This window comes from Ranitomeya imitator, chromosome 4 (genome assembly GCF_032444005.1).
Source record: "Ranitomeya imitator isolate aRanImi1 chromosome 4, aRanImi1.pri, whole genome shotgun sequence".
Taxonomy (NCBI): Eukaryota; Metazoa; Chordata; class Amphibia; order Anura; family Dendrobatidae; genus Ranitomeya; species Ranitomeya imitator.
In genome coordinates, this window is record NC_091285.1 from 692,183,087 (window position 1) to 692,209,075 (window position 25,989).

Sequence of the window (25,989 nt, forward strand, 5' to 3'; positions counted from 1 at the left end):
GCAGAAGTGTTCAAACTGATATTTGGAGCGTGGGCCTATCGCAATACTACGATACAATACTTTGATAAAAGGATTATCTGAGCAATACTGCCCTACTTTTTTGCAGTCTTTGTTGGTTCTAAGACCCAAATAACTTCCGGTCAAAAACAATGAATAGTGGTTACAACAAAGTTCTTTAAAAAAAAAAAAAGAAAGAACAAAGTTTTATGTAAGCTTCAAGGGTGATACCTCATAACATTTTGCTTATCCAGCTAGCTCATTTTATTTTATTTTTAAACTTCTTTCCGCATTCTTCTTGAGGTCTTTTCTTTGAACCTCATAACCCCCTGTGTTTCCTTCATATTAACATCTCTGAATGCACTATTAGTTCAGCCAAATCTAATCTGCTAATCCATTGGTTTGAAAGCTCAAAACCACATGGCCAGAGAGAAGTCATCTCATCCACTAGACCCTCGCTTACAAAGTGGTTTGATATTGACTTCTCACCAATGTAACTGCATGTACTTGAGTTTTTTCCTATGTTAAAATTCCCTTTTCCATAACATTATTTTCTCCACTCTACACATTAGGAAATATGTTTTATGTGGTAATGCCAACTGTATCGCCATTACCAGAACCCGAGGAAGAGCCCCAGCGACCTTCAGAATTGAGTCGGTACAGAGAACCAGAAGGAAGCCCAAATTTGACAAAATTGGCCAACAATATAGAAAATGGCAACCTACCAGCTCAAAGTATAGAAAGCAAAGCGTCTGGCTTTGACTTGCCACCTAGTTTGGTTATTCAAGATGTTGATACGATCTTCAGAACAATTGAGCAGCTAACAGTCAAATTACACAGGTTGCAGGTGAGATGACGCCCTCTACAAATAGATGAGTGAATCGTGGGTACGGTATGATCTAGATAATGTAAAGAGTCTTAAGGTACCATCACATTTAGCGACGCTCCAGCGATATAGACAACGATCCGACCTAAACTTGATCGCTGGAGCGTCACTGTTAGGTCGCTGTAGAGATGTCAAACACAGCAACTCCAGAACGATGCAGGAGCGATCCAGTGACGTACTTATCGTTCTCGCTGGTTGTTAGCTCCGTGAAAAAAACATTGCAGGCATCGTTGCTTTTGATGTCAAACATGACGAATCACGCCGACCTCACGACCAAATAAAGTTCTGGACTTTCAGCTACGACCAGCGATGTAACAGCAGGATCCTGATCGCTGCTACGTGTCAAACACAACGAGATCGCTATCCAGGACGCTGCAACATCACGGATCGTTGTCGTTCTCGTTGTAAAGTTGCTCAGTGTGAAGGTACCTTTACAGAAATGGAAATGTCCTCCTTGTTGGACATTAATTTGGATGGAGACTCGTGTGTCTCTTGCCAAACTGAAATCCATGAGAGAATTTAGCTCTGCCTTACTAGATTGCATAAGACCCGGTCGGCTGCCAAACGTGGGCTTCTATACCCTGAAGTATTTGATACAAATTTCAACATGCTCAGTTGGTCATGTTCTGAACATTGTTGTTACCATACATGTATACAAACAACTTGGATGGGCACGAATAATTTTTTTTACTATTCATATTCTGTGATCCTAAATACCACAATTTTTTGATATGGCATTTTCAGATGCGCATCATTATTAGTTTGCTTCTTCCCAAAATAGACTTTGGATCAGAATTCTCTTAGTCTCTCAAATTCTTCATGGTTCAGTCAGAATTCGAGAAAAATGCCAACCCTTTCAGCAGAGCTAAGAAAGCGTGGTTGCTCCAATGATCTTTTCCACGAATAAGTGTCATAAATGTGAAATATGTGGTCTCCCTTCTTATTAGTAGGTGGAGTCGGCACATCATGAGCTCTTAAGGTCTCTGAAGGATAAAACCACTGAAGATGCATCTCAGGAGCCTGAAACGGTGATGGTTGAGGACAACAAGCAACCAGAAGTACACCACAAGTCCGCTGTTAATAGTAGTTCTCTCAGCATTTCGGTGTCCCTTCATCGAGATAGTAAGTAGCATCTACTCTGGTGGCTTTCTTTGAATTAGAAAACATTGACTTGATAGTTTTGTCGAATTTATGAAGTGTTGACCATACTATGTTGTTCCTTGTGGGTTAGGAGATGTCCCCCAGAGGAGCAATCTGGTCTCCTGAAATGCTATTTTCATGTCAAACATTTATGGCTTAGCCATACCTATCTTGAGAATATGTCCTCTGTCCACAGGAAATGGAGAGGTGCCTGCTTGCTTGGCTATTTTTGGAGAGACAAAATGGGGGTCAGGGTATATAATTTTTTTATATACAGTGGGTATGGAAAGTATTCAGGCCCCTTTAAATTTGTCACTGTTTGTTTCATTGCAGCCATTTGATAAATTCAAGAAAGTTCATTTTTTCTCATTAACCCCTTCATGACCGGGGGATTTTTCGTTTTTCCGTGTTCGTTTTTCGCTCCCCTCCTTCCCAGAGCCATAACTTTTTTATTTTTCCGTCAATTTGGCCATGTGAGGGCTTATTTTTTGCGGGACGAGTTGTACTTTTGAACAACATCATTGGTTTTAGCATGTCGTGTACTAGAAAACGGGAAAAAAATTCCAAGTGCGGTGAAATTGCAAAAAAAGTGCAATCCCACATTGGTTTTTTGTTTGGCTTTTTTGCTAGGTTCACTAAATGCTAAAAATGACCTGCCATTATGATTCTCCAGGTCATTACGAGTTCATAGACACCAAACATGACTAGGTTATTTTTTATCTAAGTGGTGAAAAAAAATTCCAAACTTTGCTAAAAAAAAAATAAAAAAAAATTGCGCCATTTTCCGATACTCGTAGCGTCTCCATTTTTCGTGATCTGGGGTCGGTTGAGGGCTTATTTTTTTTGCGTGCCGAGATGACGTTTTTAATGATAGCATTTCGGTGCAGATACGTTCTTTTGATCGCCCGTTATTGCATTTTAATGCAATGTCGCGGCGACCAAAAAAACATAATTCTGGCGTTTCGAATTTTTTTCCCGCTACGCTGTTTAGTGATCAGGGTAATACTTTTTTTTAATTGATAGATCGGGCGATTCTGAGCGCGGCGATACCAAATATGCGTAGATTTGATATTTTTTTTTATTGATTTATTTTGATTGGGGCGAAAGGGGGGTGATTTAAACTTTTATGTTTTTTTTTACATTTTTTTTAACTTTTTTTTTTAACTTTTGCCATGCTTCAATAGCCTCCATGGGATGCTAGAAGCAGGCACAGCACGATCGGCTCTGCTACATAGCAGCGATCTGCTGATCGCTGCTATGTAGCAGAATTGCACGTGTGCTGTGAGCGCCGACCACAGGGTGGCGCTCACAGCGACGGGCAATCAGTAACCATAGAGGTCTCAAGGACCTCTATGGTTACCATTCACAAGCATCGCCGACCCCCGATCATGTGACGGGGGTCGGCGATGACGTCATTTCCGGCCGCCCGGCCGGAAGCGGTAGTTAAATGCCGCTGTCTGCGTTTGACAGCGGCATTTAACTAGTTAATAGGTGCGGGCAGATCGCGATTCTGCCTGCACCTATTACGCGCACATGTCAGCTGTTCAAAACAGCTGACATGTCCCGGCTTTGGTGCGGGCTCACCGCGGAGCCCTGCATCAAAGCAGGGGAGCCGGCATCGGACGGTATAGTACGTCCGATGCCGGTAAGGGGTTAATAATATACACTCTGCACCCCATCTTGACAGAAAAAAACAAATGTAGTAGGAAGTTTTGCAAATTTTATTATAAAAAAGAAAAACTGAAATATCACACTGTCATAAGTATTCAGACCCTTTGCTCAGTATTGAGTAGAAGCACCTTTTGAGCTAGTACAGCCATGAGTCTTCTTGGGAATGATGCAACAAATTTTTTACACCTGGATTTGGGGATCCTCTGCTATTATTCCTTGAAAATCCTCTCTAGTTCCTTCAGGTTGGATGGTGAACGTTGGTGGACAGCCATTTGTAGGTCTCTCCAGAGATGCTCAATTGGGTTTAGGTCAGGGCTCTGGCTGGGCAAGTAGAGAATGGTCACAGAGTTGAAGACACTCCTTTTGTTATTATAGCTGTGCTTAGGCTCATTGTCTTGTTGGAATTTGAACCTTTGGCCAAGTCTGAGGTCCAGAGCACTCTGGAATAGGTTTTCATCCAGGATATCTCTGTACTTGGCCGCATTCACGTTTCCTTCAATGACAACCAGTTGTCCTGTCCCTGCAGCTGAAAAACACCCCCATAGCATGATGCTGCAACCACCATGTTTCACTGTTGGGATTGTATTGGGCAGGTGATGAGCAGTGCTGGTTTTCTCCACACATACTGCTTAGAATTATCACCAAAAATGTCTATCTTCGTCTCATCAGACCAGAGAATCTTATTTCTCATAGTCTGGGAGTCCTTCATATGTTTTTTAGCAATCTCTATGCGGGTTTTCATATGTCTTGCACTGAGGAGAGGCTTCCGTCGGGTCACTCTGCCATAAAGGCCTGACTGGTGGAGGGCTGCATTGATAGTTGACTTTGTAGAACTCTCTCCCATCTCCCTACTGCATTTCTGGAGCTCAGCTAGAGTGGTCTTGGGGTTCTTCTTTACCAATCTCACGAAGTGTCTTCTCCCACGATTGCTCAGTTTGCATGGGCGGCCAGGTCTAGGAAGACTTCTGGAAAACAAACTAATCACCAGAGCTATGGATATACCATGGAAGGCCAGACAAGGTGGTATAGTTCAAGATAAATATCTTTATTTACTAGTAACAGTACAGGAAAATATTAAGAATTTAAAATGTGAACAAACGTGTGCGCGTATCAGGACGATTCACATAGCATAATAAAAATCAATACAGAATATGAACCTATATATGTCCTAAAATAGGATATAACAAGTGGACTTATATAAGTAAAATATCAATCCCTAACCTACCTTTGCCTGACATTGCTATCTCCGTGTGCGGTTCCACCATTACTCCAAAGCAACATGCCCGCTGCCTTGGGGTCATCCTTGATTCTGACCTTTCATTCACCCCCCACATCCGATCACTGGCTCGCTCTTCTTACCTGCATCTCAAAAACATTTCTAGAATTCGCCCTTTTCTTAATTTCGACTCTGCAAAAACTCTGACTGTTTCACTTATTCATTCTCGTCTGGACTATTGTAACTCTCTACTAATCGGCCTCCCTCTTACCAAACTTTCCCCGCTCCACTCTGTCCTGAATGCTGCTGCCAGGATCATATTCCTCACCAAACGTTACACCGATGCCTCTACCTTGTGCCAGTCATTACACTGGCTACCCATCCACTCCAGAATCCAGTACAAAACTAACACCCTCATCCACAAAGCGCTCCATGGCTCAGCACCACCCTACATCTCCTCCCTGGTATCAGTCTACCACCCTACCCGTGCCCTCCGCTCCGCTAATGACCTCAGGTTAGCATCCTCAATAATCAGAACCTCCCACTCCCGTCTCCAAGACTTTACACGTGCTGTGCCGATTCTTTGGAATGCACTACCTAGGTTAATACGATTAATCCCCAATCCCCACAGTTTTAAGCGTGCCCTAAAAACTCATTTGTTCAGACTGGCCTACCGCCTCAATGCATTAACCTAACGATCCCTGTGTGGCCTATTTATAACAAAAAAAAAAAAAAAAACTATCAGGTTCCTCGCATCATGTTCTCATTCACTTTATGCAGTTAATAGCCCTCTGTGTCTGTACTGCTACATACTTAGGCAGTTAACTGGTTCATGCAGCTTTACATGAACACCCGAGCCTTACACTATGGCCGGTCCGAATAACTAAAGCAATTGTTACCATCCACCTCTCGTGTCTCCCCTTTTCCCCATAGTCTGTAAGCTTGCGAGCAGCAGGGCCCTCATTCCTCCTGGTATGTTTTGAACTGTATTTCTGTTATGCTGTAATGTCTATTGTCTGTACAAGTCCCCTCTATAATTTGTAAAGCGCTGCGGAATATGTTGGCGCTATATAAATAAAAATTATTATTATTATTATCCCAGATTGGGTATAGAGGATCCCAAAAAAATTCCTCCAAATGAGCAACTTTAAAAAAAAATGGTGACCATTAAGTGAAAAAAAATATATAAACGTGCCATATACAAAATTATTTTTTAAAACAAAGTAAATGAATAGTGCAGCAACACAGAGGGTCACAATTATATGCAATCCTATATATGATTTGAAAAGTGCTGTGGGCAGTGATCAAAAATGGAGAAACTCATTATAGAGAGCCACAAATATATACCATCCTCCATACAATTAAGTGCTAAGTGCAATGAACGAAGAGGAAAAAGCCCTTTATAGAGAGTCACAGATATATGCAATCCTCCATTCAAAAACGTGCTATGTGCAATAAACAAATAGGAAGAAACTCAGGGGGATTATTACCATGCGGTGCCACTCTGTCCTGAAAACGCACACACCCCGACGCGCGTTTCGGAACAAAGCTCCTACATCAGGGGGCCGTATATATATATATATATATATATATATATATATATATATATATATATATATATATATATATATATATATATATATATATATATATATATATATATATATATATATATATATATATATACACAGGAGTTGGACAAAATAATGGAAACACCTGGAAACATCACAAAAGTTACCATATATACTCGAGTATAAGCCGACCCGAGTATAAGCCGACCCCCCTAATTTTGCCACAAAAAACTGGGAAAACTTATTGACTCGAGTATAAGCCTAGGGTGGAAATGCAGCAACTACCGGTGAATTTCAAAAATAAAAATAGATCATTATTTCCCCATAGCTGTGCCATATAGTGCTCTACACCATTCATATTTCCCCATAGCTGTGCCCCATATAGTGCTCTGCACCGTTCACTGTGCCCCATAGCTGTGCCATATACAGTGCTCTGCACCGTTCACTGTGCCCCATAGCTGTGCCATATAAAGTGCTCTGCACCGTTCACTGTGCCCCATAGCTGTGCCATATACGGTGCTCTGCACCGTTCACTGTGCCCCATAGCTGTGCCATATACAGTGCTCTGCACCGTTCACTGTGCCCCATAGCTGTGCCATATAAAGTGCTCTGCACCGTTCATTGTGCCCCCTAGCTGTGCCATATACGGTGCTCTGCTCCATTCATTGTGCCCCATAGCTGTGCCATATACAGTGCTCTGCAACGTTCACTGTGCCCCCTAGCTGTGCCTTATACGGTGCTCTGCACCGTTCATTGTGCCCCCTAGCTGTGCCTTATACGGTGCCCTGCACCGTTCATTGTGCCCCCTAGCTGTGCCATATACGGTGCTCTGCACCGTTCATTGTGCCCCATAGCTGTGCCTTATACGGTGCTCTGCACCGTTCATTGTGCCCCATAGATGTGCCATATACGGTGCTCTGCACCGTTCACTGTGCCCCATAGCTGTGCCATATACGGTGCTCTGCACCGTTCACTGTGCCCCATAGATGTGCCATATACGGTGCTCTGCACCGTTCACTGTGCCCCCTAGCTGTGCCTTATACGGTGCTCTGCACCGTTCATTGTGCCCCCTAGCTGTGCCATATACGGTGCTCTGCACCGTTCATTGTGCCCCATAGCTGTGCCTTATACGGTGCTCTGCACCGTTCATTGTGCCCCCTAGCTGTGCCTTATACGGTGCTCTGCACCGTTCATTGTGCCCCATAGATGTGCCATATACGGTGCTCTGCACCGTTCACTGTGCCCCATAGCTGTGCCATATACGGTGCTCTGCACCGTTCACTGTGCCCCATAGCTGTGCCATATACGGTGCCCTGCACCGTTCACTGTGCCCCATAGATGTGCCATATACGGTGCTCTGCACCGTTCACTGTGCCCCATAGATGTGCCATATACGGTGCTCTGCACCGTTCATTGTGCCCCATAGATGTGCCATATACGGTGCCCTGCACCGTTCACTGTGCCCCATAGATGTGCCATATACAGTGCTCTGCACCGTTCACTGTTCCCCATAGATGTGCCATATACAGTGCTCTGCACCGTTCACTGTGCCCCATAGATGTGCCATATACGGTGCTCTGCACCGTTCATTGTGCCCCATAGATGTGCCTTATACGGTGCTCTGCACCGTTCACTGTGCCCCATAGATGCTCCACATTAATCTGTGCTGCCGCTGCTACTGCTGCAATAAAAAAAAAAAACACATACTCACCTCCCTTGATTGCAGCTCCCAGCGTCTCGTTCCGGCGCCTCCATCTTCCCGGCGTCTCTGCACTGACTGATCAGGCAGAGGGCGCCGCGTACACTATATGCGTCATCGCGCCCTCTGCCTGAACAGTCAGAGAGCGCAGACGCCGGGAAGATGGAGGCGCCGGCCGGGAAGATGGATCGGCGCCCGGCGGCTGGAACGAGGACAGGTGAATATAACATACTCACCTAGTCCTGGCGATCCTCGCGCTGTCCCCTCCTGTCTTCGGCGCTGCAGCTTCTTTCTCTATCAGCGGTCACCGGCACCGCTGATTAGAGAAATGAATAAGCGGCTCCGCCCCTATGGGAGGTGGAGCCGCTTATTCATTTCTGTAATGAGCGGTCCCACGTGACCGCTGAAGAGAGGAAGAAGCTGCAGCGCCGAAGACCGTGGGACGGCAGGGACAGCGCGAGGATCGCTGGGACTAGGTAAGTATACCCCAGCGCCCTCAGCCCCTCACCTGCCGACCCCACCGCTACCGTGACTCGAGTATAAGCCGAGGGGGGCACTTTCAGCCCTAAAATTTGGGCTGAAAATCTCAGCTTATACTCGAGTATATACGGTAGTTTAATATGGTGTAGGTCCACCTTTTACCTTTCATACAGGGTGTCAATTGTTTCCAAGGGAATTTTAGCCCGTTCTGCAGTTAAAACCCCTCCAATCTAACTTGAGTCTCTAAAATCAACCATAAATGCTCAATAATGTTGAGGTCTGGGGATTGTGGGGGCCAGATGAGATGCTCAACTTCATTAGAATGTTCCTCGTGCCATGCTTTAACGATTCTAGCTGTATGATTTGGTGCATTATCATCCTGAAAGATGGCGTTCCCCTCCACCATGTTTTACGGTTGGGAGAAGGCAGCCTGGATGAAATGCTTCTTTCGGTTGTCTCCAAGCGTACACTTGGCCGGGGTTGGAAATAGGGTAAACGATGATTCGTCTGAGAATATCGCGTTTCCACTGCTCGAGGGACCAATTCTGGAGGTTTCTACACCACACTAAACGCTTGGAAACATTTGTCATTGAGAGCATAGGTTTTCTAATTGCAGCTCTTCCGTGGAATGCAGATTTGTGCAGCTCCCGACGAACAGTTTTTATGGAAACTGGGTTCTGTTGGTGTTCATTGAGCTCAGCAGTGATTTTCGGAGCCGTGGTCTTGCGATCCTCTCTCACAATTCGTATTAGAGTCCGAAGGTCTCTCTGTCGACTTTGACTTTCGGCCGGACCTGTGCTTTGCTGCGGACGTTTTTCCTTCTCTTTCAAACACAGTTATTACTTTGGAGACAGTACCTCTTGGCATGCCAAGCATTCGGGCACTGTCTGTTACACTAGCGCCTGCCATATGACCACCAACAATTTGGCCTCTTTGAAAATCCGAGAGGTCTGCCATTGGTATCAGGTTCTCATCAATGTTATTACAATTATGCAAAACAAACAGTTAATTTACATACACATATCACATAACACAAATAAATCAACTACAAAACATTACCATATGTCACTGTTTGCATGTTTATCACATGTTCGAAGATTATGATGCCAAAACGTTAGGTGTTTCCATTATTTTGTCCAACCCCTATATATATATATATATATATATATATATATATATATATATATATATATATATATATATATATATATATATATATATATATATAGTTTTTTTTTTACATAATAAAATGTAATACAGACATCTAAACTCAAAATGCAATAGTACCATAAAATAAAGGATGAAAAAGAAAATGAAAAACTGCCATTCACTGCAGTCAAACCATTGCTATAACCTCCCCATATTTTGGGACAACAGAAACCGATTCTGAAGCCCATTCTAATACTTTCAGTATTAATTTGTTGATTTTAAACCTCAAAACTACTATACAGTAAATTAAAAAAAAATAAAATTGTATATTGTACTTAATAAAACAAACAAGACAACATTTTAGAAAAAAAATCTAAAAATAAAATGCAAAGTTAAGTACAAAATATAAAGTATAAATTTAAGAGGTAAAAAATATTATACTCACCCAGGGGTGGTCCCGCTGCGGTCCGGTCTGATCGGCGTCTCAGGCCCGGTTCCGGTACCTCCCATCTTCATACGATGACATCCTCTTCTTTGCTTCCTGCCGCGGCTCCTGCACAGGCGTACTGATCTGTCCTGTTGAGGGCAGAGCAAAGTACTGCAGTGCGCAGGCGCCAGGAAAGGTCAGAGGGGCCCAGCACCTGTGCACTGCAGTACTGTGCTCTGCCCTAAACAGGGCAAAGTACGCCTGCGCTGGAACCGCTGCAGGAAGACAAGAAGAGGAAGACATCGTATATTGTATATTGCCCAGCTCATGTAGTATATTGCCCAGCTCATGTAGTATATTGCCCAGCTCATGTAGTATATTGCCCAGCTCATGTAGTATATTGCCCAGCCCATGTAGTATATTGCCCAGCCCATGTAGTATATTGCCTAGCTCATGTAGTATATTGCCCAGCCCATGTAGTATATTGCCCAGCCCATGTAGTATATTGCCCAGCCCATGTAGTATATTGCCCAGCCCATGTAGTATATTGCCCAGCCCATGTAGTATATTGCCCAGCCCATGTAGTATATTGCCCAGCCCATGTAGTATATAGCACAGCCCATGTAGTATATTGCCCAGCCCATGTAGTATATTGCCCAGCCCATGTAGTATATTGCCCAGCCCATGTAGTATATTGCCCAGCCCATGTAGTATATTGCCCAGCCCATGTAGTATATTGCCCAGCTCATGTAGTATATTGCCCAGCCCACGTATGTTGTGAATTCTGCTTTTGGGTTCCCTCCGGTGGTTGTAGGTGGTAATGCAGTTGTCCCTGGGTTGCAGTCCTGGTCAGGTGTATCTGGTGATTGCAGTTCTGACTGGGGTATTTAGGTGTGCAGGATTCATTAAGTCCTTGCCAATTGTCCATGGTTGTTGGGAGGTGTTGGACCTCTGTCTGGTTCCTCCTGCCTTGCTGCCAATTCAGCTAAGTGTCTGGTTTTGTTTCTGTGGCACACATGCTGTGTGCTTGATAATTCAGTGCTAATCATTTGTTTTTTCTTGTCCAGCTTAGATTGTGTCAGTATTTTCTCAGTCTTGTTGGATTCTCAGGAGTTGCAGATATACGTTCCACGTCTTTAGTTAGATGGTGGAATTTTTTGTATTATCTCACCTGTGTCCAAAACTGGGGCTTATTTTTAGCCAAAGGTGTAGCATCAATGCCCCTTAAAGGCTGGTCTACACGAGAAGCTAATTCCTGAACATCCATGCTAGCACAAGACTCCTCAGCCACCCAGAGAAAAAGAGGGAAGAGAAGACAAAGCAGACTGCAGAAAAAAAAATGGCTCAACACCTTTCTTCCCTTCTTCTGAGATGCATTTAACTCATTATTGGCCAGTTGTACTGTTATGATCCGGTGACCTTGGAGCCGCGTGAAACTTTCTCTGGAGTAGGTGGAAACTGTACTGACCGCAAATCCTAAACCATCACCGCAACTAGAAGTAGCCGTGGGGTGTGCCTAACAAACCCTAGACACCTCGACACAGCCGGAGGACTAAATGCCCCTATAGATGGAAATAGGAATTCTACCTTGCCTCAGAGCAGAACCCCAAAGGATAGGCAGCCCCCCACAAATATTGACTGTGAGTAGGAGAGGAAAGACACACGCAGGCAGAAAACAGGATTTAGCAAAAGAGGCCACTCTAGCTAAATAGGAAAGGATAGGACAGAATACTAAGCGGTCAGTATTAAAACCCTTCCAAAAATATCCACAGCACAGGCGTCCTGCCTGCGCTTCCAGTACCGGAACGGGAGTGGGTAAGTGGATCTTCAATCAAAAAATAAAAATACCGCCGTGATTCCAGCACAAGGGTTCCCATCAGGACAGGAAACCCAACTGAAGCGAGGGAGAGGTACCGCCCTTTTATTTCAGTAGGTTTCCTGTCCCGACTGGGCGGATCCCTCTCTCAGGTGTGCTGTCATGGGAGACGGGAAAATTATTATTTTTTCTAGAAAACCCGCTAGAAAAGTAAATCAAACCCCCCTTCATCACGCCCTTAGTTAGGGAAACATAAAAAAAATGTAAAAAATGTATTTATTTCCATTTTCCCATTAGGGTTAGGGCTAAAGTTAGGGTTAGGGCTAAAGTTAAGGTTACATTTACGGTTGGGATTAGGGTTAGGGGTGTGTCAGGGTTAGGGGTGTGGTTAGGGTTATGGTTAGGGCTATGGTTGGGATTAGGGGTGTGTTGGGGTTAGGGTTTCAGTTAAAATTGGGGGTTTCCACTATTTATGCACATCAGAGCTCTCCAAATGCGACATGGCGTCCGATCTCAATTCCAGCCAATTCTGCGTTGAAAAAGTAAAACAGTGCTCCTTCCCTTCCGAGCTCTCCCGTGCACCCAAACAGGGGTTTACCCCAACATATGGGGTATCAGCATACTCAGGACAAATTGGACAACAACTATTAGGGTCCAATTTCTCTTGTTACCCTTGTGAAAATAAAAATTTGGGGGTCAAAAAAACATTTTTGTGGGAAAAAAATTATTATTTTCACGACTCTGCATTATAAACTGTAGTGAAACACTTGGGGGTTCAAAGCTGTCAAAACACATCTAGATAAGTTCCTTGGGGGGTCTAGTTTCCAAAATGGTGTCACTTGTGGGGGGGTTTCTACTGTTTAGGTGTATCAAGGGCTCTGCAAATGCAATGTGACGCCTGCAGACCAATCCATCTAAGTCTGCATTCCAAATGGCGCTCCATCACTTCCGAGCTCTGCCATGCGCACAAACGGTGGTCCCCCCTCCCCCACATATGGGGTATCAGCGTTCTCAGGACAAATTGGATAACAACTTTTGGAGTCGAATTTCTCCTGTTACCTTTGGGAAAATACAAAACTGTGAGCTAAAAAATAATTTTTGTAAAAAAAAAAATCATTTTTATTTTCACGGCTCTGCATTATAAACTGTAGTGAATCACTTGGGGGTTCAAAGCTGTCAAAACACAGCTAGATAGGCGTGGCTAGCAGCTGAAGGAGCAGGACGTGCTTCCATTAAGCTCCTCTGCTGGCCGTTCTTATCCAGCTAAATCCACTTCTTTTCATAAGACATCCATTGGCCTTAAGAACTTTTCTCATCTCCTCGCTGGCATAGGAGTCTTTTTCATTTTATTATACCCCACAAATTGGCCTCTCTTAGAACTTTGGCCCTGAGGCCTGCACGTGGGCCAGAAGCCTGCCGGAGGATCCCTTCTCCCTGCCGGTGGAGGGCTGAGAGCTGCGCCTAGTGTGGACAACTACCCAGACTTCTCCCTGCAGCCGGTGCTTTCCCACTTCCCTCTACGCCTGGTGCCCTTGCTGTCCGGAGTGAGGGAGTCTTGAGGACTGTGCTGCGGCGCCGGGGGAAGGTAGGACTGAGGGGGAAGAGTGCCCTGCGGCCCCGACACTTCCCCTGGCCGCCGAGAGTGCCGCGGCTTTACCGAGCCCTGGTGAGAGGAGCGGAGGGTGGTGTGAAGCGGTGCCGCCTTGGAGACGGTCCTGCACCGGAGGGGGCTGCCCCCTGGAGGTGCTGCTGCTGGGCGCCGCTCCCGCGCCCTCGCCCCGGCTCAGCGACCACACAGTCCTGCCTCCTGTTGCGGCGGTCTGGGACTGGGGACCTGCGGGGCCGGTACCTGCGTCCCCTCTTGGCCCTCATCTCCGGCCGCTGAGCGCGGGGATCCGGAGGGGGGGGGGGGGCGCGGTGCAGCCGGCGGTTCACGGCCCCTCTGTCCCGGCAGTTGGTCACCGGCATATGTGCCCCTGGGGAAGCGCGGGAAATTATCGCGCCAACGCCATCTTGGATTCATCTCAGAGGTGGTGAGTGGACTCTGCAACTACTGGCGGTGAGGAGTAATAACCTGTCTCTTGCTGTCTCCCTTGTCCCGGAGGGCTCATCATCTGCTCCTCTCTGCTGGCCCATACCCAGAATCAACAGGCACACATAACAGGATGCCTCAGTTATATTAAACTCTTAAGCTGCTGACAAAAACCTAGAGCTTTTTGGGCTCCACTGCGTTCACTTATACAGCATAAAACCTGATACTCTTTCTCCTGCTGCCCCATACCCAGAGACATAGGTGGCTAACAACAGGGCACTGTGATCACATTGGCAATAAATCCGCTGCACATAAAAAGCACACAAAAAGCTCCTTTAAATACCGGAGACTATAAATATAATTGGAGGTGGCATTAACCCCCGCTGGTGATCAGGGCTGCGACAGACTGAGACGGCATTATTCTCTGCGCTGGGATTCCCTCCTGCCCCTTCTCTCCCCTGCACTGTGGTTTCGATTATCTCGAGCTCTCATACCCTTAAATCATCTGGGTGATAACTTGTGGTGCATTCATATAATACAAACTCCTTTACAACTCTGCTACATCTTACTTATATCAACAGAGAGCTAGTAAGAAAAAGCCACAGTCCACCGCTGCCATCATCTGGCGACTTACAGGAACTGCTGCTCCAACCACATTTTTATTTCAATTTTGTTTTTTTTTTTGTTTTTTTTTATTTTTCCTTTTACAATTTTATTTAGTTTTTTCTCATCTGTATACTTTATCCCCGGTCGAAACCGGTCAGCCATAAAGCGCAAAATTATGCTCAAACAGTAGAGAACCGGTTCTCAACAATGAACTAACACTTTTTACTTGAATGTCCAAGTGGTGACCATTGCATATCACGCCATCAGAAGCTTCACTATGGGTAAAACAACCAAAGAGCGTGAAAAACTTTCAGCTAAACCTCTCGCTGACACTCAGACTCGTAAAGCACATGGAAATTTAGATAAATATCTTAAAAAGGGGGCAGATATGCCGCAGACTCCCTCAAAAAAATCATATAAGAGAGCTATCTCTTCAGACATCTTGGAAGACTCAGATTCCAGTGGGGAGGGCTCTGACTGCGAATCCACTTTGGAGGACTTAGCCCCGACCTCTAGAGCCTTCATGAAAAAATTACTTGCACAAAGCATGCAGCCACTTTTGGAAGAAATTTCAGGGTTGCGTGCAGATCTACAGCATATGGGCCAGAGAGTGGAAACCCTAGAATCCGCCAACATGGAAGCGACTGATGCCATCTTGTCCCTACGTGACCAACTCCTACAACAACAACACCAAATCAACACTGCCCTCCTAGCTGCGGAGGACCAGGAAAACCGCAGCAGAAGAAAAAACATTAGGCTGAGAGGCGTTCCTGAATCCTTTGCTCGGGAATCACTGGATAAGGTCACCAGAGAAATCTTCTCTGACCTCCTAGGGAAAGAGAGAGCGGACTCCATTGTTATTGAGAGAGTTCATCGCGCCCTCAAACCCAGGCCTAAACAGGGAGAGCCGCCTAGAGACATCATCTGTGGCCTCCTGAGCTTCGTTGATACCACAGCGGTCCTAACTGGCGCTAGAGAAAAAGACAATCTCTTATATGAGGGTGCTCATTTACAACTCTTCCAGGATCTTGCCCCATCCACTCTGGCTAAACGGAGAATTCTCAAACCACTCCTATCTGAACTGAGGTCACGCGGCCTGATGTATAGGTGGCTCTACCCCTTCGGTCTGGCCATCACGGTGGGCAACCGCCAGATCACAATACGATCCCCGTCAGACCTTGATGAAGCCTGGTCGACTCTTGACATTTCACCGATAGACATTCCCTCCTGGATGCCAGTTGACACAGGATGGAATTTCCCTAAATTGACAAAACCACAAGAATGGTCAGTTAAAAAGAAACACGCTTCTCCTAAACCGAAGAAAACCGCCCCTAAAGTTCTCCCAACATGAAGCAGACCGGTTACGCTGGTTTGGTTTTTTCTTCCTCTTGAAAGGGGCGAAAATTACGACCTGACTCCTGAGTCTTTTTTCTTTTTTATTTTTCACCAAACCAAGTTCTTCTTATGATTCTTTTTCTCCTGTTGCCAATGTTTTTCCTCATCTGTTCACATTGACTGGAGTTGACAGAATTTTTGTCATTTCTCTGGACTTGGAGAAAAACTCCATATTGTTGATTGCATTATGTTTCTGTTCCTTAACACTAATGTTTTCTCGATACTTTGATAATAGCTCCACTGCTATGTTCACATATTTGTAGAGGTCACCACTTGGGCCTTTTCTCGCTTATGTTTGGGTTCTTGTACCCCCCCCCCCCTGCGATAGGCGAGTTGTATTTTGTATATAGTTGGTTAACTACCATGTTTCATGTTTTTTTCAGGCTCTATGGTGTGACGGGGGACTCGGAGGAAGGAGTGGATGGCGACTAACCGAACTAACGTGGGCACGGTTACGGTAGCGTCCCTTAATGTGAAAGGTTTAAATTCCCCTGCAAAACGCAGTCAGATCCTAACACTGTTAAAAAAACAATCTACACAAATAGCCTTCTTTCAAGAAACTCACTTTAAAATGGGAAGAACCCCTAACATGTCTTTCTCCCCTTTCCCAACTTGGTACAATAGCTGTTCTTCCTCCGCCTCTAGGGGTGTAAGTATTGCGCTTAAAAAAGGTCTCCCATTCACACTGGAGGACAGTCTGACTGATTCGGAAGGCAGATTCGTTTTTATAAAAGGGCTTTTAGCAAATACAAAAATAACCTTAGCAAATTTATACGCCCCAAATATAAACCAGACACAATGGATTCTCAAATCATTGGATACTTTACAGCTTTTTAAGGAAGGTTTATTGATTGTGGGTGGGGACCTAAACCTGACTCTACAACCCAACCTAGATTCCTCTAGTGGTTCCTCTTCCATTCCTCAAAAATCGAGACAAAAACTCCTAAATAAGCTAAACTCTTTACAACTAATAGACCCCTGGCGAAGCTTCTACCCCACAACGAAGGATTACACATTCTTCTCGTCACCACACAACTCTTATCATCGCATTGACTACTTTTTAGTACAATCTCGAGCCTTACATCTAATAAAATCTTCTAAAATTGGCACAATCACTTTATCAGATCACGCCCCTGTCTTCATTGAGATTCTCATCACCACGCTACCTAGACCTGCTTTGACCTGGAGACTTAATGAATCGTTGATTGATAACCCGAGGCATACAGACAAACTTAAAGCCATCATCTCTCAATTCTTCAATGAGAACATAAATACGGGACATCTCACTCCCATTATATGGGAAACACATAAAGCCGTCCTCAGGGGTGAACTCATCTCACTTAGCTCGTACATTAAAAAACAAAAGAGAAAAAGAAGTCCAATCTCTCCTCCACCAAATAACCACTGCAGAGCGTACACATAAAAGTACTAAATCACCCGAGTCTCACCAGGACCTTAGTTTCCTTCGTAACAAACTCAAAGACCTATTAAATGTAAAGTCAGCTAAATTGTTTATGTATTGTAGACACCGCTTTTATTTGCATGGTAATAAAAGTGGGAAACTCACCACACAATTACTAAAGAAGCAAAAAGAGAAAAAAATCATTAAAAAAATTATTACGACGACAGATAAGAGAGTGGTGGACTCAAAAGAGATTGCTGAGACCTTCCGGCAATACTACGAATCCCTCTATAACCTGCCCCTTTCTGATGACATGAAAAATTGCTCGACAGCCATGACTAAAATCCAAACTTTTTTGGCCTCTCTTCCCCTTCCAAAAATCTCCCCTGAGGAAGGTAACGCACTCACGGCCAAAATTACACTTAAAGAATTAGAAGACATTTTAAAAACCATCCCGAATGGGAAGGCACCCGGCCCCGACGGTTTCCCGGTGGGCTATTACAAAAAGTTCTCTGATATTCTTCTCCCCCACCTAGTTGATCTGTTTAATTCCTAAGGAAGGGAAGGACGACAGCCTGTGTAGCAATTACCGCCCTATCTCATTGCTCAACACTGACCTGAAATTGTGGGCCAAGGTGTTGGCTTCGAGGTTGAATGGTGTCTTGGGCAGAATTATTCGGCCTGACCAGGTGGGTTTCGTGAAGGGTCGCGAGGGCAAACATAATTCTACCAAAATCCTCCACGCTATTTCATATGCAAAGAAGACTAAGACTCCATTGACTATTTTGTCGACTGATGCTGAAAAAGCATTTGACAGAATTAGCTGGAGATACATGGTCTGTACGCTTCAAAAGTTTGCCTTCCCACAAGCCTTTATAGATGCTGTAATGTCCCTCTACGTAGATCCATCTGCTAGGGTCGGTGTGAACGGTATTTTTTCCGAACCATTTAATATAACTAACGGTACCAGACAGGGCTGTCCTCTCTCTCCCTCCCTTTTTATCATGGTCATGGAAACCCTGATGGAAAAGATTAGACAGGATAGTGAGATCGTAGGCCTTAAGATGGGTAAACTAGACGTCAAAGTAGCTGCTTTTGCCGACGACCTTTTAATCTTAACCTCCAATCCCAAAACATCTTTCCCGAAGTTAATGTCCCTGTTTGCTGATTTTGGTGAGATATCTAACTTTAAAATAAACGCAAATAAATCTGAAGCATTAAATGTCTCAGCAAACAACTCAGATATCCTGGTTTTAAAAGAAAACACCCCTTTTAATTGGCCATCAGAGAAACTAAAATATCTTGGAATTTATCTAACGGCCGACCCTTCCTCCCTTTATAAATGTAATTATACTCCCCTCCTGACACGGCTTCAAACGGACTTAAAAAATTACGACATACCTTATTTATCTTGGATGGGCAGAATAAATGTCTTTAAATCTTATATTTTCCCCAAAATATTTTATACCATGAACATGGTTCCCATACCCCTTCCCAACTCATTCTTCCATTCAGCCAACCAACTGATCTCCCAGTTCATATGGAAATACAAAAGAGCCAGACTCCCTTTTAAAATTCTCTCTCTTCCTAGAGGTAGCGGCGGTCTTGGCCTTCCAGACATCAAAACATATTACAAAGCCATACATATTGCTAGATGGTTTAACCTGGTAAAACCCAATCCAGAAAATCTCAGTACAAATCTAGAACTTGCTATACTAGGGGATGAAGCTGATCTCTATCTCTGGTCGTCTTTTAATTGCACACGCATAAAATCTAATGAGATCCTGTTCAACACTCTATATATAAAACGTTCCCTTATACCAAACCAGATTCCGTATTGTCATTTTCTAGAAAGTATTCCAATTAAGATCATCCCATGGTTGGTGGACCCTATCTATGAGGACGTTTATGGACTCTGGACATCCCTACCAGACGCCCCAATTTCTAAGTTCCTTTCAAACCAAATACCTTGCATTGATAATTGGCCGATCAGTGCAACAAAACAACCTACTAATTTTCTCCAGAAATATCACATACACCGTATAATGACCGCGTTTAGAACTAAGATAAACCAGTCTACGGATTGGCTCTGGCTTGACTTGCTAGTGAAGTTGAAAGCTCCAGTCACTAAATTGGTTTCTAAACTATACGCGAACCTCCTCAAAAGTTCAACTCAATTTAAACCTTTATATCTTTCTTCCTGGGAGAAGGAGTTGGGAATGACACTTTCCCCTAGTGAAACTCAGCGGGTACTAGCCAATTCCCATGGGTTCTCCAGATGCATCCTATTGCAGGAAAATGCATTTAAGATCCTTTCCAGGTGGTATTATACCCCAGAAAGACTGTTTCATTTGGGATTGGTGGATTCCCCGCTGTGTTGGAGGTGCTCTCGATGTGTGGGGTCCTTAGCGCATATCTTCTGGCTCTGTCCGGAATTAAAACAATTTTGGGCAGATGTAAATATGTCTTTACACGATATGGGCCTGATAGATCGGGATCTAACTCCCCAGGAGGTGTTGCTTTCTCTTCCTTCTTCCTCTTTTAACCCAAAGTAACACGACTTACTACCCATCTTATTAGCGGGCGCAAAACATTTAATCTCATTACACTGGAGAAAAACATCTCCCCCAACGCTGGAGGAATGGATCCTCAAAGTCCAAGATTTATATCGTTTGGAGGAATTATCTAGTTGGGAAACACGCTCTCACGAGAGATTCAAGGATTCTTGGCTTCCATGGGAAGTGTTTTTGTGCCCTACTCCTGGGTTTAGGGCGGAAGACCCCCCGTGAAGACTTCATCTACTAGTTCCCTACTAAGAGACTTCATCTACTAGTTCCCTACTAAGAGCTCTGTTTTAACCCTTTCAACTTATCTTTTATTTAGCAAGACGCGGTGACCGTCCCGACTCTATTTTGTGCATGTTCTAGCCTTTTTCTTTGCCGTCCACTCCTCCTCCACCTCATCTGAATTCAATTTTATCCGCGGTAAAATAGTCCTTCTGTCGCACCCTCTAGCCTTCCAAAATTCTATTATAACTTGTATTGTATCTAGGGCTAGTTCTTTGCAGTCCTGAAATTTTGTTCTAAGTTCTCTAAGCTCAATTGTCTTCACTGTCTAAAGACTGCATACGTATAATCCAGATGCCATGATTATCCTTAGACATATTATAAAATGACAAATACCTGTATTTCTTGACATGAGAGCGAATGTTTACTGTTTTATTTCTGTTAATTGAAAACTTAAATAAAGAATTTAAAAAAAAAAAACACAGCTAGATAAGTTTCTTAGGGGGTCTACTTTCAAAAATGGTGTAACTTGTGGGGGGTTTCAATGTTTAGGCCCATCCAAGTCTCCAAACGTGACATGGTGTCCCATCTCAATTCCAGTCAATTTTGCATTGAAAAGTCAAATGGCGCTCCTTCCCTTCCGAGCTCTGCCATTACCCCAAACAGTGGTTTACCCCCACATGTGGGGTATCGGCGTACTCAGAACAAATGGCACAACAACTTTTGGAGTCTAATTTCTTCTCTTACCCTTGGGAGAATAAAATAAATTGGAGCTGAATAAATTTTTTGTGAAAAAAAGTTAAATGTTCATTTATTTTTTTTAAAACATTCCAAAAATTCCTGTAAAACACCTGAAGCGTTAATAAACTTCTTGAATGTGGTTTTGAGCACCTTGAGGGGTGCAGTTTTTAGAATGGTGTCACACTTGGTTATTTTCTATCATACAGACCCCTCAAAGTGACTTCAAATGTGATGTGGTCCCTAAAAAAATGGTGTAAAAATGAGAAATTGCTGGTCAACTTTTAACCATTATAACTCCCTAACAAAACAAATTTTTTGTTACAAAATTGTGCTCATGCAAAGTAGACATGTGGGAAATGTTACTTATTATTTTGTGTGACATATCTCTGTGATTTAAGGGCATAAAAATTCAAATTTGGAAAATTGCAAACTTTTCCAAATTTTCGCCAAATTTCCTTTTTTTTCACAAATAAACGCAAGTTATATTGAAATTTTTTTACCACCATCATGAAGTACAATATGTCACGAGAAAACAATGTCAGAATCACTGGGATCCATTGAAGAGTTCCAGAGTTATAATCTCATAAAGGGACAGTGGTCAGAATTGTAAAAACTGGCCAAGTCATTAACGTGCAAACCACCCTTGTGGCTTAAGGGGTTAATATATGAGGACTATAGGGAGTGTATTATACTATGTGGAGGACTGTGGTGCATATTATAATATATGGAGGACTATGGAGTGTATTTTACTAAACAAGTAAAATGCTGCATATTCAGATTGTTTTTGCTGGAATAAAAATCATTGTTCTCAGCAGCGCATCGCCAGCTTAAACTGTAGATGTGCTGCTGATAACATGATACTGTATGGGGATCGGTTAGTGATCTGTTAGTGATCGTTCTGCCTCATCATTATTCCTCAACTGGTGGAAGGAGGCCGGGAAACAAGTGTTGAACAACTTCAGGATTGTCGATCAAACTCATTTAGCGGCCTGAACTCAGCGCTTGTACATACACCTGAAATGATTTTCTGTGATGTGCAATATGTTAGCATTTGGGGCCACATTATAAACTTTGCCTAGGGCCCCACTTTGCCTAAAACCGGCCCTGCCTACAAGTGTACAAAGATATTATACAGTCACCATGTGACAAGTGGGCCTGTGCAACTTCAAATGCCAGGGCTGAATGTTAGTCCCAGTCCGGCCCTGGTGTTAGTAGTTTAAACTGGATACGCTGGGAAATTGGGAGCTAGTGAAGGGATTTGCAAAGAGGGGAAGCAGGAGTGTAGGGAGGAGAAAGACTAATTAGTCGGGTAGCAGAGTTAAGGGTGGACTGGAGACGTGCGAGAGTGTTAAGGTACTGTCACACATAACGATATCGTTAACGATATCGTTGCTTTTTGTGACGTAGCAACGATATCGTTAAGAAAATCGTTATGTTTGACAGCAACTAACGATCAGGCCCCTGCTGGGAGATCGTTGTTCGTTGAGGAAAGTCCAGCACTTTATTTCGATGCAATGTCTTCACTGGTAACCAGGGTAAACATCGGGTTACTAAGCGCAGGGCCGCGCTTAGTAACCCGATGTTTATCCTGGTTACCAGCGTAAACGTAAAAAAAACAAACACTACATACTTACATTCCGTGTCTGTTCCCGGCGCTGTGCTTCTCTGCACTGGCTGTGAGCGCCGGCCAGCCGGAAAGCAGAGCGGTAACGTCACCGCTCTGCTTTCCGGCTGACCGGCGCTGACAGTGCAGAGGAAAGCAGAGGGCTGGAGGACAGACACGGAAGGTAAGTATGTAGTGTTTTTTTTTTTTTTTACGTTTACGCTGGTAACCAGGGTAAACATCGGGTTACTAAGCGTGGCCCTGCGCTTAGTAACCCGATGTTTACCCCGGTTACCAGGGGACTTTGGGATCGTTGGTCGCTGGGGAGCTGTCTGTGTGACAGCTCTCCAGCGACCAAACAGCGACGCTGCAGCGATCGACATCGTTGTCGGAATCGCTGCAGCGTCGCTTAGTGTGACCGTACCCTTAGAAGGTAGGCCACAGAGGAGGATGTTGCAGAGGTCGAGGCGGGAGATGATTAGGGCATTCACAAGCATTTTGGTAGAGTGAGGGTTGAGGAAAGGACAAATTCTGGAAATATTCTTGAGCTGGAGGCGACAGGAGGTGGTGAGAGCTTGGATGTGCGGTTTGAAGGACAGGGCAGAGTCAAGGGTTACACCAAGGCAGCAGATTTTGGGGACAGGGGAAAGTGTGATTTCATTTATTTTGATAGATAGATCAGGTAGGGAAGATATGCGAGATGGAGGAAAGATAATTAGTTCAGATTTGTCCACATTGAGCTTGAGAAAGCGAGAGGGGAAGGAGGATATGGCTGATAGACACTCTGAGATTCTGGAGAGCAGAGAGGTGACATCTGGGCCAGAGAGGAGGATCTGAGTGTCATCAGCATATAGATGGTACTGGAAGCCATAGGACCTTATGAGTTGTCCCAGGCCGAGTGTATAGATTGAGAAGAGAAAGGGCCCAAGGACAGAGTCTTGAGGGACTCCAACAGAGAGGGGGCGAGATGAAGAGGTAGTATGGGAGTAGGAAATGCTAAATGTGCGGTTGGCAAGGTATGAGGAGATCCAAGATAGGGAAAGGTCTCTGACACCAAAGGAAGAGAGGATCTGTAGTAGGAGGCAGTGGTCAACTGTGTCGAAGGCAGAGGACAGGTCTAGAAGGAGGATTATAGAGAATTGTCTGTTAGGCTAGGTTCACATTACGTTCTGGCAGTCCGTTACACCGCGGCATAAAGCGGTGTATCGCAGTCCGTTAACGCTGCCATTGAGCTCTATTTCGGGCACATCGCTAGCGCACGCCCATAATGGGCGTGCGCTAGCGATGTGCCGTCATTGAGTGATGGACCCTGGGACGCGGGCTGCAGCGTTTCCGGGTCCATCACTGCTAGCACAGAGCATCTGCTAGCTCTATCTGCGCTAGTGCAGCGCCCCAGGGTCCTGGTCGTTGCAGTAATGTCATTTTCCTCTAATGGGGAGTGATGTTACGTTTGGAGGCAATAAAGGAGATCTTACTGCTAGGTTTCACCAACACACTTCATACTCCAGTCCACCAGGGGGAGCTATGCTCCTATTTATTCGGGCACTCCTCACAATTAGGTAAAACTAGTGGTCTGGAAAGGAAGTTAGTCAGATGCTGGCTGGGCTTCTCCCAGTTAGCTGCTGCCTGAGCTCCACTCAGGGAGTTGTCCCCTGACAGGGGTGGGATCCTGTAAGAGACCTAGATAGAAGGCCACGGAGCTGCGCCTGCCCCACGTGCGACAGCATCCTAAGGAAGACACGAACAGAGAACTGTATTGTAGAGAGTGAGAAGAAGTCATAGCAAAAGGAGAGGAAACCAGAAGGAGTTCTGCCCTGCACAGTCTGCCTCCTTCTGTGGCGCAGGATTCGGTAGCCGGAACACCGAGGGAGCAACAGTCCTTTATGCCTTGCTCCAGAGACCGGCAGGACAGCTAATTGCAAGTTACTGATCCGCCCTATACCCAGGAGTCGTGGTGGCACCCACGAGAGGCCGGGGCATGCTAGAGTCCCTGTAAAAAGCCTCAGGCCACCGGTCATATGGGTTTGTCCTATCCATCTGGGCGACAGAGAGAGAAAGAGACATAACATCTAGAACATCTACAACAGTTGTGAGGACCTTATGAGAGTCTCAGCAGTAAGGGACTACAACACCCAGACGCTAGAGTAAGGCTGCTGATTTCCACCTGGATAAGGGGACTCTGGATTTACCTCCAATCCGGCCGGACTCTGCCTGCCCTGTAATCTGGTGCTCTGGACTGTGGATGCTGAAGCCTTCAGTAAAGGTAAAGAGACTGCAACCTTGTGTCCTCATTCTTCGCTGCGCCTCACACCATCCACTATCTACACACTGGGAAGCCCTGGGGACACACTTAACCTGTGGGAATGTATACCATCTAGCTGACATAACATCACCCCAGCGGACCCCTAAGCAGCGTCGGTCACCCTGACCGAACACCACAGGTGGCATCACAACATTATCCCTTTAAAGACCTTTCCCTTTTACAACGGACCTCCCGAGGGCCATGGACCGGGTCAGCCACCATGACATCCTCCTTGAGAACCGAAGGACCCGGTACCGAGTACCCCACTGCCCTACGGGGGCGCTCCACTAGCGCGATGGCAAGTCGGCACTTGTGTTAACGCAGCCCGTTTAACGCATGTGTTGAACAGGCTGCATTAACGCAATGTGAACCTAGCCTTAGCTTTGGCTGTAAGTAAGTAATTTTGGTCAGGGCAGTCTCAGTCTCTGAAGTTTGACCAATGTACGTACACCTTCCTACATGGACAAATCGGTGCCTAATGATATTTTTGCTTTTGTAATAAATGTACTACCTCAATGGATGATTTTCAGAATTTAAGGGATTAACAAAAGTATCCCACAAAGAAGCCATGAGTGGGCATACGTTACAGTCTCTACAAGGAAAAGACCCTCTGGGTGTGATACCTCGATTGAGCCTGTAGGTCAGTCTCAAGAAGTAGCTCCTGGTGAGAAGATCATGGAGATTGGGAGCTCTCCTCGCTGATAAGAGGGGATGCAAACTAGTCACCGTGGCCGTTTGGATATCTGCAGTGAAGATGGGCCAGTGCTTAAATAAGATGTTTGATACCATACTAAAGTGAGCGCTTATATCGTCACCACTAGGGGGAACGTAAAAGCTTACATATTTATAAAGTCACTGGTAAGGTGCCTTCACTACATACAGATCTATGCAGTCACCACTAGGGGGAGCTCACTATATACAGATTTATACAGTCACCACTAGGCAGAGCTCACTATATACAGATATATACAGCCATCACTATCGGTAGCTTACTATGTACAGATATATACAACCATCACTATGGTAAGCTCACTTTTAACAAACATCTACAGCCACTATACAGATCTATA

General features: G+C 44.8%; 1 pseudogene; it reads left to right on the plus strand.

Annotated features, from left to right (window-relative positions):
* The window catches only part of LOC138674736 (uncharacterized), a 61,628-nt pseudogene that overhangs the window by 17,041 nt on the left and 18,598 nt on the right, over positions 1-25,989 (plus strand).